Source organism: Schistocerca cancellata, chromosome 6 (genome assembly GCF_023864275.1).
Source record: "Schistocerca cancellata isolate TAMUIC-IGC-003103 chromosome 6, iqSchCanc2.1, whole genome shotgun sequence".
Classification (NCBI taxonomy): Eukaryota; Metazoa; Arthropoda; class Insecta; order Orthoptera; family Acrididae; genus Schistocerca; species Schistocerca cancellata.
In genome coordinates this window covers 324,725,295-324,740,853 of record NC_064631.1, presented here as the reverse complement: position 1 = coordinate 324,740,853, position 15,559 = coordinate 324,725,295, and the positions used below count along the sequence as shown (strand labels likewise).

At 39.3% G+C, this 15,559-nt stretch overlaps 1 protein-coding gene across 2 annotated transcripts in view; it reads left to right on the top strand.

Moving 5' to 3' along the window:
- Positions 1 to 15,559, top strand: part of LOC126190994 (uncharacterized) — a 130,436-nt gene that overhangs the window by 68,812 nt on the left and 46,065 nt on the right. The gene's annotated exons all lie outside the window — the stretch shown is intronic.

Genomic DNA, 15,559 nt, shown 5'->3' with positions numbered 1-15,559 from the left:
TGCGAATCTGGGCGGTAGAGAATCCTCACGCATTCGTGCAGCAACTTCGCAATTCACCAAAAGTTAACGTTTTTTGTGCAATTTTCTGGTTTAAAGTTTACGGCCCCTTTTTCTTCTGCGAAAAAAACGTTACAGGACACGTGTATCTGGACATTCTGGAAAATTGGCTCATGCCACAACTGGAGACCGACAGCGCCGACGTCATCTTTCAACAGGATGGTGCTCCACCGCACTTCCATCATGATGTTCAGCATTTCTTAAACAGGAGATTGGAAAACCGATGGATCAGTCGTGGTGGAGATCATGATCAGCAATTCATGTCATGGCCTCCATGCTCTCCCGACTTAACCCCATGCGATTTCTTTCTGTGGGGTTATGTGAAAGATTCAGTGTTTAAACCTCCTCTACCAAGAAACGAGCCAGAACTGCGAGCTCGCATCAACGATGCTTTCGAATTCATTGATGAGGACATGCTGCGCCGAGTGTGGGAGGAACTTGATTATCGGCTTGATGTCTGCCGAATCACTAAAGGGGCACATATCGAACATTTGTGAATGCCTAAAAAAACTTTTTGAGTTCTTGTATGAGTGTGCAAAGCATTGTGAAAATATCTCAAATAATAAAGTTATTGTAGAGCTGTGAAATCGCTTCTATCATTTGTAATAACCCTGTAGTAATTAGTCTACCATCTTATCCCTGTCATTTCAACTTAACTGAATTGGTTTAGACTGATGTTAAGACTTGCATAGGTCTTGTCACTGTAGATGCCAGCTCATCAAGGAATAAAGTAAAACACATTGGTAAGGTTATTAGAGAAGCACAGACTATAAGATAAAGTTATGAATGAAAATGAATAGTTATGATTGCTTCTCCTTCTTCTTCTTCTGATGATGATGATGATGATGATGATGATGATGATGATGATCATGGTCATGATCATTATGATAGTTTTGACACTGAATTGAATGATAATAATTATGGAGAACTGTTATGTAATTGTGCTATTGACATTGTAGCTTGGTGTGCATAAATGTATCCAGAATTAATTTTTTGAGTCTGCACGAGAGTATGCAACTGTTTCTTTATTTTGTTGTAGACGTGTCAATAGCATGCTCTTTGGTATGCTGAGGTTTACATTATACAATAATGTTTTACATGCAGCTGTTACAGTAATAGTTCAGAATGACTTCTCATATATAATGTCATTAAGTATGATTGTTCTTTATTTATTTTACAGTTTTATGTGCCATCAAGTGTTTTTTTCTGTAGTTGTTTTCTCCAGTATCAGAAACATGTTCTTTGTTATACTTTTGTATATTTTGTTATGCTATGGCTTATATACAAGGTGACTGAAATCCAGATTTACAAAAAATACTTCAGATTATCAGCTGTGAGCATATGCAGTGGCAGCTATTGCGATCTCACAATTGCAGTATAACCAACTGTGTGCAAGCTGTCAAAAGACGTGTTTCATTGGCCCGGGTATAGAAAAAACTGAATTTGTAATGCTCTAAAGACAGAAGTTGAAATGTATTTCAGTACTGGCCCATGGAACCTTCTCAGTAGTATATTTCACAGCATGGAGCCCTAGCTTTGCCCCTGGGATGCAGTGGAACGTTTGTGGAGACCTCTGTATAACAACCATTTACCAATTGTCATATTCCTACCATACTGAATACATAATGAATGTGTTCCATTTTGGTCCCTTATATAAGCCAATTCATAAGTGCAAGCTTCTGCACCACCACTCAACATGAACCAGAACAAAGCAATCAGTCGTATGGTTCAAGGTACAACTGCTATTATCATACATACTACAGATGCAACAATTTCCCTCCCTTCAGGTTCTCAGCACTGGAAGGCTGTGCCACAGAGGTCTGAAGAAACAGCAGAGACCATTAGAGATTGTAGAAAAGTGCTCCAATGTCATAAACACTATCGTCAATGACCAACTTAATTTTATTTCAGGTTACTTCAGGCAAATGCATATGCATAATTTTCATTAAAAAATGAAAAAAAGGAATGTTGGGAGCAATATGTCACTTGTACAAGGCTACACACTCCATCCATTGAAGTATGGACTAAGCTCCACCACATTAGTGGACGTCTTCAGCTTACGAGAATCTCTGACATCTCTGCTAAAAGAGGCTTAACACTGACCCCCAGAATCTTACAGAACTTCTAGCAGCACACAGTGCAGAATACTCTGCTTCCAAAAACTACCATCTTACCTATGTAAATCACTGACATCTGGCAGAATGCAGCAAATTCTCCTTCCACTCCCAGCACATATAAACTCATTAATTTTTCTTTAACAAGTGGGAACTTGACAGAGCCTTACCTTTATGTCAGGATCTTTTTTCAGGAAGTGCAGAATACATAATCAGATGCTCCAACACCTCAGTGTTAACAGTAGTAAAGATTTCCTTGAGATTTTTAATAAAATGTGGCAAGAAGCATAGTGGGGAAGCACTCAAACAAGGAAAAGAGCACAAAACACATGTAATTAAAATTCAGTATGTCCTATAGCCAGCTTAAGTAAAATGTTGGAAATAATGGTTAATACCGTATTTACTCGAATCTAAGCCGCACTCGAATCTAAGCCGCACCCGAAATTTGAGACTCGAAATTCAAGGGGAGAGAAAAGTTGTAGGCCGCACCTCCAAATCGAAACAAAGTTGGTCCATTGTAATATGAGACACAATTTAGGTCGAATGAATGACGATACAGCTACAGTAGTTTGGTTCGAGTCGTAAGCTTAGCAGTTAAGCTTTACCACGTAGCTATTGCTATGCGTCAGGCGCTCGGTCCGTATTTATACGGGTGCCCTTCCTTTTTCATGTGCTTCGTCTGGTTTGAATCGATTGCTTATTTTGCTTTGATCTGATAAGTGCCGTTTTCTTTGTTATAGGTGTTTGCGTCAATCTTAAGCTGAAAATGCATTACTGCACTGTGTCATGCATTGTTTGTCGCATTCTGATAGTGCGTGTTTACAGGCTGTCGCGACTCGTGGCATGGCTTGCTTTTGTGCGCGCTACCGCCGCGTACAGTTAAAAAAAAAAAAGAGAGAGGAATTGTCTCATTAGCGAAACAATGGCAAGAGACTGTTATTTGTTGTTACTTACACTGCTGCTTTCTTTGATAATGATCAACAAGAATCAAATAATAGACTGCGTATGATAGAACATGTTCTGAACGAGAGTTGGGCGAAAATTTTTCTCCTTTTGAAAAGCTTTGCGGCCGCTTCTTTATTACATCAAATTCTGCACAGAAATTAGAGTCATCTTAGATTTAAAAATCTAGTCACTTGCCGTGCTTCATTTCTGACTGTATCACTATTAGGCATAAGAATAAAACGAATATAAACATGACACGATACGTACATTCTTCCGCGTTTGCTGTTGTCTCACTCTAGTTTCGTAGTTTATTTGGCAGACAGGATTTAAATGAGATAGCATCAAACACGAAAGAATACATGGCAAAATGTTTATATTCGTATTATTCTTATGGTGAAGAGAATACTGTATGTGATTCAAATTTCATCAGGTTCCTATTAGCAACCATCTCTTCTCACAGATAGGAAAAAATTCAGAACGTAGAGTTGGCCATATTGACAAACATCCCAGTCTTGCCAGTCAGATTTTCGCAGTACACTGAAATTGTGCTACATTCGAAGATGAACAATACGGAATTTGTATTTACTTCATTGGATAATGTATGAAAATGCAGTGGTTGAAACTCGCGGCGGAGAAAAAAAGCTCGTCTTCAACTTTTTTTTTTAAATTTATTTACTGACGCAGAGGTTTTGGCGCCAGTATTTATCTTTGTGCCTACAAAGCATGCCTGCGTAGCGCTACATATATTCGACGGCAGAAGTTAGTTGTGGCGGCATGTACCAACATTTTTCATAACTTCCGCTTGCTTTGCACTCGATTCTAAGCCGCAGGCGGTTTTTTGGATTACGAAAACCGGAAAAAAGTGCAGCTTAGATTCGAGTAAATACGGTAAGCCACTTTTGGTGCTTGTAATCAGCTAAACTTCTTTCTTAATTCCATTGTGTTTTCCGAGAAGGCTTGTCCAGTAGTGATCATCATCTGCACCTAGAAACTACAAAAGATATACAGTACAACATAGCATTATCACATTTTATCCCCATTACATAAATGAGGCTTTTGGGTCAGGCTGCCCAACTGTATAGAAAACTTTTTCTCACTTTAACTGTTTCAGGTCCAAGTGGACATATTTCTTAGCAGCCAAGATATTCAGGAAAGCAGGGTCTTACAAGAACTGGTACAAAGAATTATGCTCTTTGTGATAGCAATAAAAGATATTGTAACAACTTACAGTCTTACAGCAGTGTACTTTGATGATTTTGGTTATATTGCAGCTCTGTGTTATTGCATGTTGCAGAATGTTGTCTTTAGAGAACTATAGAAATGGTACTTTGTTGAGCTCAAGATCATGGTTATTGTTTCACACTGATAGAATACTGTGTCACATCTCTCTGTAGACTCTGATCTATACATCTCCACCCTGAGCTCTACTTAGGACGTAAACTGCTACAAGATGATGACAATATTCAGTTTTGTAGCTCTACAATTTGACAACAGATGAATATAGTTACCACACATATGCCACCTAAAAGCCGGCAGTATGAAGAAAGATAATGCTCCCTGTTTCCTCAGGAACATTTCCTGGGGAGCAAATCAGGTGGTTTTACTAAGGTTTTACAAAACAGTTTTGTCTCATCTAGACTACAGATAATGTTACTTGTGGTTCAACGGTTCAACAGCCTCATCTATTCTTCAGTTACTAGACTCCATACTCCAACATGAAGTAAGACAAGCACTGGAGTTCTTTGTGAAAGTCCAGTCAGTTGTCTCCTTGAAGACTTTCCCATCCTGCCTCAATATCAGCAATGTGTGGGCAGCTATGCAATCTGATGAACCAAGAGTGTGAACTCCCTTGTTACCCAACTCTGTTCCAAAACTAAAGGATCTGACTGCTCATGAGCTGGCCGGTGTGGCCGTGTGGTTCTAGGCGCTTCAGTCTGGAACCGCGTGACCGCTACGGTCGCAGGTTCGAATCCTGCCTCGGGCATGGATGTGTGTGATGTCCTTAGGTTGGTTAGGTTTAATTAGTTCTAAGTTCTAGGCGACTGATGACCTCAGAAGTTAAGTCGCATAGTGCTCAGAGCCATTTTTTTGACTGCTCATGAATTGGCTCTGACACAGTAAACTGGCCAAGATGCAACTTGTATATTTAAGCAGTGAACTTCCAATTTCTCCCATTTGCCTGTATACACAAAATCACATTTCAAGCTCCTGCATAGTATGTACCCTGACTGGACATAACTCATGGTCCCAAGGGCAATACTGACCCTACCACTTACCCAACCATATTTTACTAAGCCCAACATGATTATCTGTTTTGGAATAGGGTCCACAAATGGCTCCAAGGTCAGTGGTCATGTTATCTACGCCAATGTATCTGTGAGTAGTCCTGAGCAGTCCTCTCTACCAAATGCATGCAGCACATTAACCAGAGCTGACAGCCAGAGTCAGAACTCTTCCAACCCAGAACTTCCTCATGCACAGTGATTCCTTGAGTAGACTGTTAGCAATAGAGCAATGCTATTCATGAAACACAGTGGTTATCAATATCTATGGTCTACTATATAATCTCCATAGACATGTAACTTTATGTTACTTTCCTTCGGATACTGAGCCACATAGTACACCAAGTAGTGAACTCACTAACATACTGTCTAAGGAGGGAATCAAAATGGCTTCATTAGGTCTGAGAACCCAAGACACTGACCTAGGGAGCTATGTGCAACATTGTATTATGAAAGAATGAGAAAATGAGCGGAAAAGTACCACATGCCCCACCAAACTGTGGGAAATCCAAGAGATTATTAAAGGATGGCAAACTTCACTCCCAGTCTCTTAAAAAGAAGCAAACATCTTGTGTTGCATTTGCATCAGCCACACCAAATTCTCAAATGAATTTGTCCGACAACAACCCTCCCCAGTGTAGCTGTAGAGTACTCCTGGTGGAGTCTCATACCATAATATAGTAGGTTTCTCTAGCTGACCTGCCATATGGGCTGACGCTGGATATGTTGTTATCTGAGATATTAGCCAACAATACAATAGCTGTTGACCACAATTTTGTATAAGAAAATGGGCATTACAATAAAATTTAATGATGCCTTGTAACAAAGGAAGGTGGGATTATCATACTTGTTATCTCACAACTCCTGACAGCTAAATTATTTTTTTTTTTTCCTTTTCTAATCTCATTTCATCAGTAGTCCATGTATGATAGAATGTTCCACTTTTAAGATATAATTATTTTCAAAATCCATTGTTACAGTTTAGTAGCATCATTTTTTCTGCTTCTGAAATGTATGCATTTGTTAAAGAAACATGTTAGTTTATAATAATTCTGATCAGAAATTTTACTTTCTAGAAGATTCTTGGCTAAATTTAAGACTCCCCCGCACGTTAAAACTTCCCTCTCATAAAGTAGTACCTATTTTTTGTCACTTTCAAGTTCTGCAGCTTTGGTTTGAACAAATTTACTTCCCTGCCTATTGTACCTTCATATTTTTCATTTTTTGTATACTACTACTACTACTACTACTACTACTAATAATAATAATAATAATAATAATAACTATTATCATCATCATTATTATTAATATTATTAGTTTAGAATTAAACTAATCCTATAATGCCCCTTCTTACATACACTATGTGATCAAAAGTATCCGGACACCTGGCTGCAAATGACTTAAAAGTTCATTGCAACCTCCATTGAAAATGCTGGAATTCAATATGGTGTTGACCCACCCTTAGCCCTGATGACAGCTTCAACTCTCAGGTGCTGGAAGATTTCTTGGGGAATGGCAGCCCATTCTTCATAGAGTGCTGCACTGAGGAGAGGCATCAATGTTGGTCGGTGAGGCCTGGCATGAAGTTAGCGTTCCAAAACATCCCAAAGGTGCTCTATAGGATTCAGGTCAGGACTCTGTGCAGGCCAGTCCATTACAGGGATGTTATTGTTGTGTAACCACCCCACCACAGGCTGTGCATTATGAACAGGTGCTCGATCATGTTGAAAGATGCAGTCGCAATCCCTGAATTGTTTTTCAACAGTTGGAAGGAAGAAGGTGCTTAAAACTTCAGTGTAAGCCTGTGCTATGATAGTGCCAAGCAAAACAACAAGGGGTGCAAGCACACTCCATGAAAAACAAAACCACACCATAACACCACTGCCTCCAAATTTTACTGATGGCACTACACACACTGGCAGATGACGTTCACTGGGTATTCACCATACCCATACCGTCATTTGTCACTCCACACAACGTTTTTCCACTGTTCAGTCTTCCGATGTTTATGCTCCTTACACCAAACGAGGCATCGTTTGACATTTACTGGCATGATGTGTGGCTTATGAGCAGCCACTCGACCATGAAATCCAAGTTTTCTCACCTCCCGACTAGCTGTCATATAGTACTTGCAGTGGATCGTGATGCAGTTTGTAATTCCTGTGTGATGGTCTGGATAGATGTCTGCCTAATACACATTACGACCCTCTTCAACTGTGAGGGGTCTCTGTCAGTCAGTAGACAAGGTCTGCCTGTATGATATTGTGTGGCATGAGTCCCTTCATGTTTCCATTTAACTATATCGGAAACCGTGGACCTAGGGATGTTTAGGAGTGTGGAAATCTCGCATACAGACATATGACACAAGTGACACCCAATCACCTGGCCATGTTTGAAGTCTGTGAGTTCCACGGAGCACCTCATTCTGTTCTCTCATGATGTCTAATGACTACTGAGGTCGCTGATATGGAGTACCTGGCAGGAGGTGGCAGCACAATGCACTTAATATGAAAAACCTATGTTTTTGGGGGTGTCAGGATACTTTTGATCACATAGTGTATGTGTAACTTCCAGAAATTATCACATTATTTACATAATAAATTAATATTTACGTTGACTGCCTGATTTACAGTTATGTAACCACATTGGGAATGCATTTGATTTCATTACAATGAAAATTTAGTCTGCCATCGTCTTTGTGTTCTAACAATACTAACAACAGTACTGCAACCCACTGAGGAATGTCTACTTGGCAGTCAGGCCTTTGTTTACAACAATAGCCTACTTATGCTCTCCTTGTGGCAAATGCAGAAAGTTGTCACTCTTTCGGAATCACTTTTGTTCACATTACATTAGATAACTGGTTGAAAAGAGAACTGTTAGAAAAGCGGAATTTTGAAAGGGAAACAGGTGATAATTACATTAGGTACGTGTCAAGAAGTGTCCATGAAAACAGTGTGTTATTAGTGGAGACATTCTTGATAACAGTATTCAGAAACCTTCTATACCAAAACGCCATTTAAAAACTAAACACCCCACCCATGTAAACAACTCTGCTGAATTTTTTCACATGGAAAACTAACATATGGAAAAATGATTAAACTACTTTTGTATCCTCTGCAAACAGTGACAATAAGAATGCTCTTGAAGTGCCTATCGCGTTAGTTACAGAATTGCCAAAACTGTGAAGCCTCATTTGGTAGCTGAAGATTTAGTGTAGCCATGTATATTGGTCTGGTACAGTGCATTCTTGGAGAATCTTTGACAAAAAAAGTCAATATGGTACCATTGTCTGACAACATGATCAACTGATAGATTAAAAATATGTCAAATTATGTCAAAAATGAAAGTTTGGAAAGAGTTCATGCGTGTTCGTCTTTTGCGATTAATCTTGATGAATCGACTGATGTCATCAATTTACTTTTTGTCCATTATATTAATGGGCACTCTGTGAAAGAGGAGCTACTGTTCTGCAGACCCTTAAAAGAGAGGACTATAGGAGGATATTAAGTTAACTGAAGAATACAGCAGTGCACCGATGTGACGAACATGAGTTCTGACAATTCACAAGTTTGCTAACACGGTCTCTCTCCTACCCCACCATTACAAAGCCAGAACACTGTCTAGCCTGTGATGATATATCATTGCAGTCTATGGTGCCAGTATACCTGAACTGAAAGTGATTTGTGTTATCAGTAACACTACAATATCTTTGTTAGTAGGTAGTTTCATAATAGAAAAAAATAAAAGATATTCATATGATGTGAACTCTAAATTGAAACTAACAGCATACACAAAACAATGTGGAAACAGAACAGCTGAGCAGCATTTCAGTCCTCCACCAATAGAAAGAACCATTCGCAGTTGGTGGTCTGATAGTCAGGAAGACTAAATGTGCGAAAAGAGGAGCAAATGCAAAAAGGCCAAAACCAGAACATGAGATACTGAAATGGATTCAAGGACACCATCAAAATGACATTGTAATTAATAAAAAAAATATTCAAACATATGCTTGTAAGCTAGCACTATTGTGGAACTTGACAAGGGTAGAGCAGTTGCTACAGATACATGAAGCATCAGAGACTTAGCATGTGAACCAAAACGAAAGTATCTCAGAAAATGCCACAAGAGTGTTGTTGTGGTCTTCAGTCCTGAGACTGGTGTGATGCAGCTCTCCATGCTACTCTATCCTGTGCAAGTTCTTCATCTCCCAGTACTTACTGCAACCTACATCCTTCTGAATCTGCTTAGTGTATTCATCTTTTGGTCTCCCCCCTATGACTTTTACCCTCCACACTGCCCTCCATACTAAATTGGTGATCCCTTGATGCCTCAGAACATGTCCTACCAACCGATCCCTTCTTCTGGTCAAGTTGTGCCACAAACTTCTCTTCTCCCCAATCCTATTCAATACTTCCTCATTAGTTATGTGATCTACCCATCTAATCTTCAGCATTCTTCTGTAGCACCACATTTCGAAAGCATCTATTCTCTTCTTGTCCAAACTATTTACCGTCCATGTTTCACTTCCATACATGGCTACACTCCATACAAATACTTTCAGAAATGACTTCCTGACACTTAAATCTATACTCGATGTCAACAAATTTCTCTTCTTCAGAAATGCTTTCCTTGCCATTGCCAGTCTACATTTTATATCCTCTACTTTGACCATCATCAGTTATTTTGCTCCCTAAATAGCAAAACTCCTTTACTACTTTAAGTGTCTCATTTCCCAGTCTAATACCCTCAACATCACCCGACTTAATTCGACTACATTCCATCATCCTCGTTTTGCTTTTGTTGATGTTCATCTAATATCCTCCCTTCAAGACACCATTCATTCCGTTCAACTGCTCTTCCAAGTCCTTTGCTGTCTCTGACAGAATTACAATGTCATTGGCGAACCTCAAAGTTTTTATTTCTTCTCCGTGGATTATAATACCTACTCCGAACTTTCCTTTTGTTTCCTTTACTGCTTGCTCAATATACAGATTGAATAACATCGGGGACAGGCTACAACCCTGTCTTACTCCCTTCCCAACCACTGCTTCCCTTTCATGTCCCTCAACTCTTATAACTGCCATCTGGTTTCTGTACAAATTGTAAATAGCCTTTCGCTCCCTGTATTTTACCCCTGCTACCTTTAGAATCTGAAAGAGAGTATTCCAGTCAACATTGTCAAAAGCTTTCTCCAAGTCTACAAATGATAGAAACGTAGGTTTGCCTTTCCTTAATCTTTCTTCTAAGATAAGTCGTAAGGTCAGTATTGCCTCATGTGTTCCAGTATTTCTACGGAATCTAAACTGATCTTCCCCGAGGTCGGCTTCTACTAGTTTTTCCATTCGTCTGTAAAGAACACGTGTTAGTATTTTGCACCTGTGGCTTATTAAACTGATTGTTCGGTAATTTTCACATCTGTCAACACCTGCTTTCTTTGGGATTGGAATTATTATATTCTTCTTTAAGTCTAAGGGTATTTCGCCTGTTTCATACATCTTGCTCACCAGATGGTAGAGTTTTGTCAGGACTGGCTCTCCCAAGGCTGTCAGTAGTTCCAATGGAATGTTGTCTACTCCAGGGGCCTTGTTTCGACTCAGCTCTTTCAGTGCTCTGTCAAACTCTTCACGCAGTATCATATCTCCCATTTCATCTTCATCTACATCCTCTTCCATTTCCATAATATTGTCCTCAAGTACATCGCCCTTGTATAGACCCTCTATATACTCCTTCCACCTTTCTGCTTTCCCTTCTTTGCTTAGAACTGGGTTTCCATCTGAGCTCTTGATGTTCATACAAGTCGTTCTCTTATCTCCAAAGGTCTCTTTAATTTTCCTGTAGGCAGTATCTATCTTACCCCTAGTGAGATAAGCCCCTACATCCTTACATTTGTCCTCTAGCCATCCCTGCTTAGCCATTTTGCACTTCCTCTCGATCTCATTTTTGAGACGTTTGTTTCCTTTTTGCCTGCTTCATTTACTGCATTTTTATATTTTCTCCTTTCATTAATAAAAAAATATTTCTTCTGTTACCCAAGGATTTCTACTAGCCCTCATATTTTTACCTACTTGATCCTCTGCTGCCTTCACTACTTCATCCCTCAAAGCTACCCATTCTTCTTCTACTGTATTTCTTTCCCCCATTCTTGTCAATTGTTCCCTTATTCTCTCCCTGAAACTCTGTACAACCTCTGGTTCTTTCAGTTTATCCAGGTCCCATCTCCTTAAATTCCCACCTTTTTGCAGTTTCTTCAGTTTTAATCTACGGGTCATAACCAATAGATTGTGGTCAGAGTCCACATGTGCCCCTGGAAATGTCTTACAATTTAAAACCTGGTTACTAAATCTCTGTCTTACCATTATATAATCTATATATAACCTTTTAGTATCTCCAGGGTTCTTCCATGTATACAACCTTCTATCATGATTCTTGAACCAAGTGTTAGCTATGATTAAGTTGTGCTCTGTGCAAAATTCTACCAGGCGGCTTCCTCTTTCATTTCCTAGCCCCAATCCATATTCACCTACTACGTTTCCTTCTCTCCCTTTTCTTACACTCGAATTCCAGTCACCCATGACTATTAAATTTTCGTCTCCCTTCACTATCTGAATAATTTCTTTTATCTCATCATACATTTCTTCAATTTCTTCGTCATCTGCAGAGCTAGTTAGCATATAAACTTGTACTACTGTAGTAGGTGTGGGCTTCGTATCTATCTTGGCCACAATAATGCGTTCACTATGCTGTTTGTAGTAGCTTACCCGCATTCCTATTTTCCTATTCATTATTAAACCTACTCCTGCATTACCCCTATTTGACTTTGTGTTTATAACCCTGTAGTCACCTGACCAGAAGTCTTGTTCCTCCTGCCATCGAACTTCACTAATTCCCACTATATCTAACTTTAACCTATCCATCTCCCTTTTTAAATTTTCTAACCTACCTGCCCGATTAAGGGATCTGACATTCCACGCTCCGATCCGTAGAACGCCAGTTTTCTTTCTCCTGATAACGACATCTTCTTGAGTAGTCCCCGTCCGGAGATCCGAATGGGGGACTATTTTACCTCCGGAATATTTTACCCAAGAGGACGCCATCATCATTTAATCATACAGTAAAGCTGCATGCCCTCGGGAAAAATTATTGCCGTAGTTTCCCCTTGCTTTCAGCCGTTCGCAGTACCGGCACAGCAAGGCCGTTTTGGTTATTGTTACAAGGCCAGATCAGTCAATCATCCAGACTGTTGCCCTTGCAACTACTGAAAAGGCTGCTGCCCCTCTTCAGGAACCACATGTTTGTCTGGCCTTTCAACAGATACCCCTCCGTTGTGGTTGTACCTACGGTACGGCTAGCTGTATCGCTGAGGCACGCAAGCCTCCCCACCAACGGCAAGGTCCATGGTTCATGGGGGTGGGCCACAAGAGTATGAAGAGAAAATATTATCTTTCCATCACTTGATTATTCAGCATCGAAAGAAAACCAGTGTAGAACTAACCCAAATAGCAGATATGGATGAAACCCCTCTGACATTTGATGTGCCAACTAACAGAAGTGTTGCCATGAAAGATGCTAGAACTGTAGCTACGAAAACAAGTGGACATGAAAAAATGCACTACACCGCTGTCCTTTCATGTAGTGCTTACAGTACCAAACTTAATCCAGTGACCATTTTCAAGTGCAAAACAATGCCAAAACCTTCTGAAATACTGCCAGGTGTTGTTCACATACATGGCAAGAGTTGGAGGGACATGGGTAGTATGAAATTATGGATTGACAAAATGTGGAAGAGAAGGAAAGGTGCTTTATTGAAGAAGAGTTCTCTTCTTGTGCTAGATCAGTTTAGTAGACATTTGAAAAATTCTGTGAAAGAGGAATTGAGACAGGGAAAAACAGAGCTTGCCATTCTGGGAGGACTTACTTCACAATTGCATCCTCTTGATTTCTTGATAAGCTGTTTAAATTGTATATGAGAAGGAATGGAACAAATGGGTGATGGATCAAACTCAACATTAATTCCTGCTGGAGGGAACTTTAAAATGATCTACAATCAGACAAATGTGTCAGTGGTGGTCAGTCGTGGTGTAGATTGAGAGTAGACATTATTGTTAAATCTTCCAAGAAGTGTGACATATGTAATGCTCTCGATGGCAGTGAAGACCATCTCATATATGAAAAAGACAACAATGGTAATGAAGAGGAAGGAGAAGAAGAAGAAGAAGAAGAAGAAGAAGAAAAAGAAAAAGACAGTTTTTCAGGGATTTTAAAGGTCAGATAGGTTTTATAAACCAAGATATTCTTTCTTTACTCTGGCTTTGCAATCTAATAATAAAATGGTAAAAATGTTATTTAAAAATGCTTGAAAATTAATGTGTTTTATAGTCCATGGCATATTATAGTCCTTAAAATAAGGTAATACCTGTGCTTTGTGATGGACTTAAGTGTTACTATATGAACACAGTATCTGAGCACTGGTATCTTACTATTCATGGAACTGTTTATTTGTGTATTGGACTGCAAGCTTCAAAACTAATTACATGTGATTCTTACTGTTATTTTTTGACTTTTTCTGTATCCTAGCATTATACTCACATCAAGGCATCTTGGAACTTGTAATAAAGAAGATAAAATAAAAGTGTGTGCCCCTCATAACCTAAATCCACTCCTACCAGTCTCTTTTGATTTCAGTCTCCACATAGACTGTCCTGCTCACTGCAAGATTAGCTAGCCTAAGGTAGAGGAATTTACACAGTAATCAAATTTTTCACAGCATCAACATGCTAATGAACATATCTACACATAAAACCTACCTCAATATGTGTAGTGGAAGGAACAATCAAGGTGCTAATGAATGTATCTACATCTACACTTTGCAAACCACTGTGAATTGCATGGTAGAGGCTACGTCCCATTGTACCAGATATTAGGGTTTCTTCTTGTCCGGTTTGCATATGGAGTACAGAAAAAATGATTGTTCAGATGCCTCTGTGCTTGCAATAATTATTCTGATGTTATCTTCACGATACCTATGTGAACGATACATGGCCAGTTGCAGTATATTCCAATAGTCACCATTTAAAGCTGGTTATTTAAACTTTGTTAATACATTTTCTTGAGATAGCTTACGTCTATCTTCAAGAGTCTTCCAGTTCAGTTCCTTCAGTATATCTGTGACACTCCCCCATGGATCAAAAAAATCTGTGATCATTTGATGCCCTTCTTTGTATATGTTCAGTGTCCCCTGTTAATCTTATTTGGTACTGGTCCCACACACTTGAGCTGTATTCTAGAACTGGTTGCACGAGTGATTTGTAAGCAATCTCCTTTGTAGACTGATTGCACTTTCCCAGTGCAATTCTGCCAATAAACCGGATCTGTCACCTGCTTTATCTATGACTGTGCCTCTGTCCCAAGAAAGTGTGGCATCCTGGTATTTGTATGAGTTGGCCAATTCCAACAGTGATTCACTGATATTACAGTCATAGGGTACTATATTTTTTTCATTTTGGGATGAAGTGCACAATTGTACATTTCTGATAATTTAAAGCAAGTCAATAATACCTGCACTACTTCGAAATTATATTGAGATCTGACAGAACGTTAATGTAGCTTCTTTGACACAGTACTACAATATAGATAACTGTATCATCTGCAAAAAGCCTGAGGCTACTGTTAATATTGTCTACAAGCTCATTAATATACAACATTAACAGCAAGGGTCCTCCACCTTAAGTTACTTCCACATCTGATGATGACCCTCCACCCACAATAACACACTGCGTCATTCCTACCAAAAAGTCCTCAATCCAGTAACAAATTTCATTTGATATCCCATATGATGGCACTTTTAACTATAAGGGTATATGTGGTACTGAGTCAAATACTTTTCAAAAATCAAGAAATACTTCATCTATGTGACTACCTTGATCCAAAGCTGTCAGTAAGTCATGAGAGAAAAGTGAGAGTTGGGTTTCTCATGATTGATGTTTTCAGAATCCATGCTGGTTGGCATTGAGGAAATCATTCAGTTCAAGATATCTTATTATTTGTGGGCTCAGATTATGTTCTATGATTCTCCAACAAATCGATGTCGAGGACATTAGATAGCAGTTTTATGGGTCACTTCTTCTGGGTTTTCCTTCATAAAGGAAACTTTTGAAAACA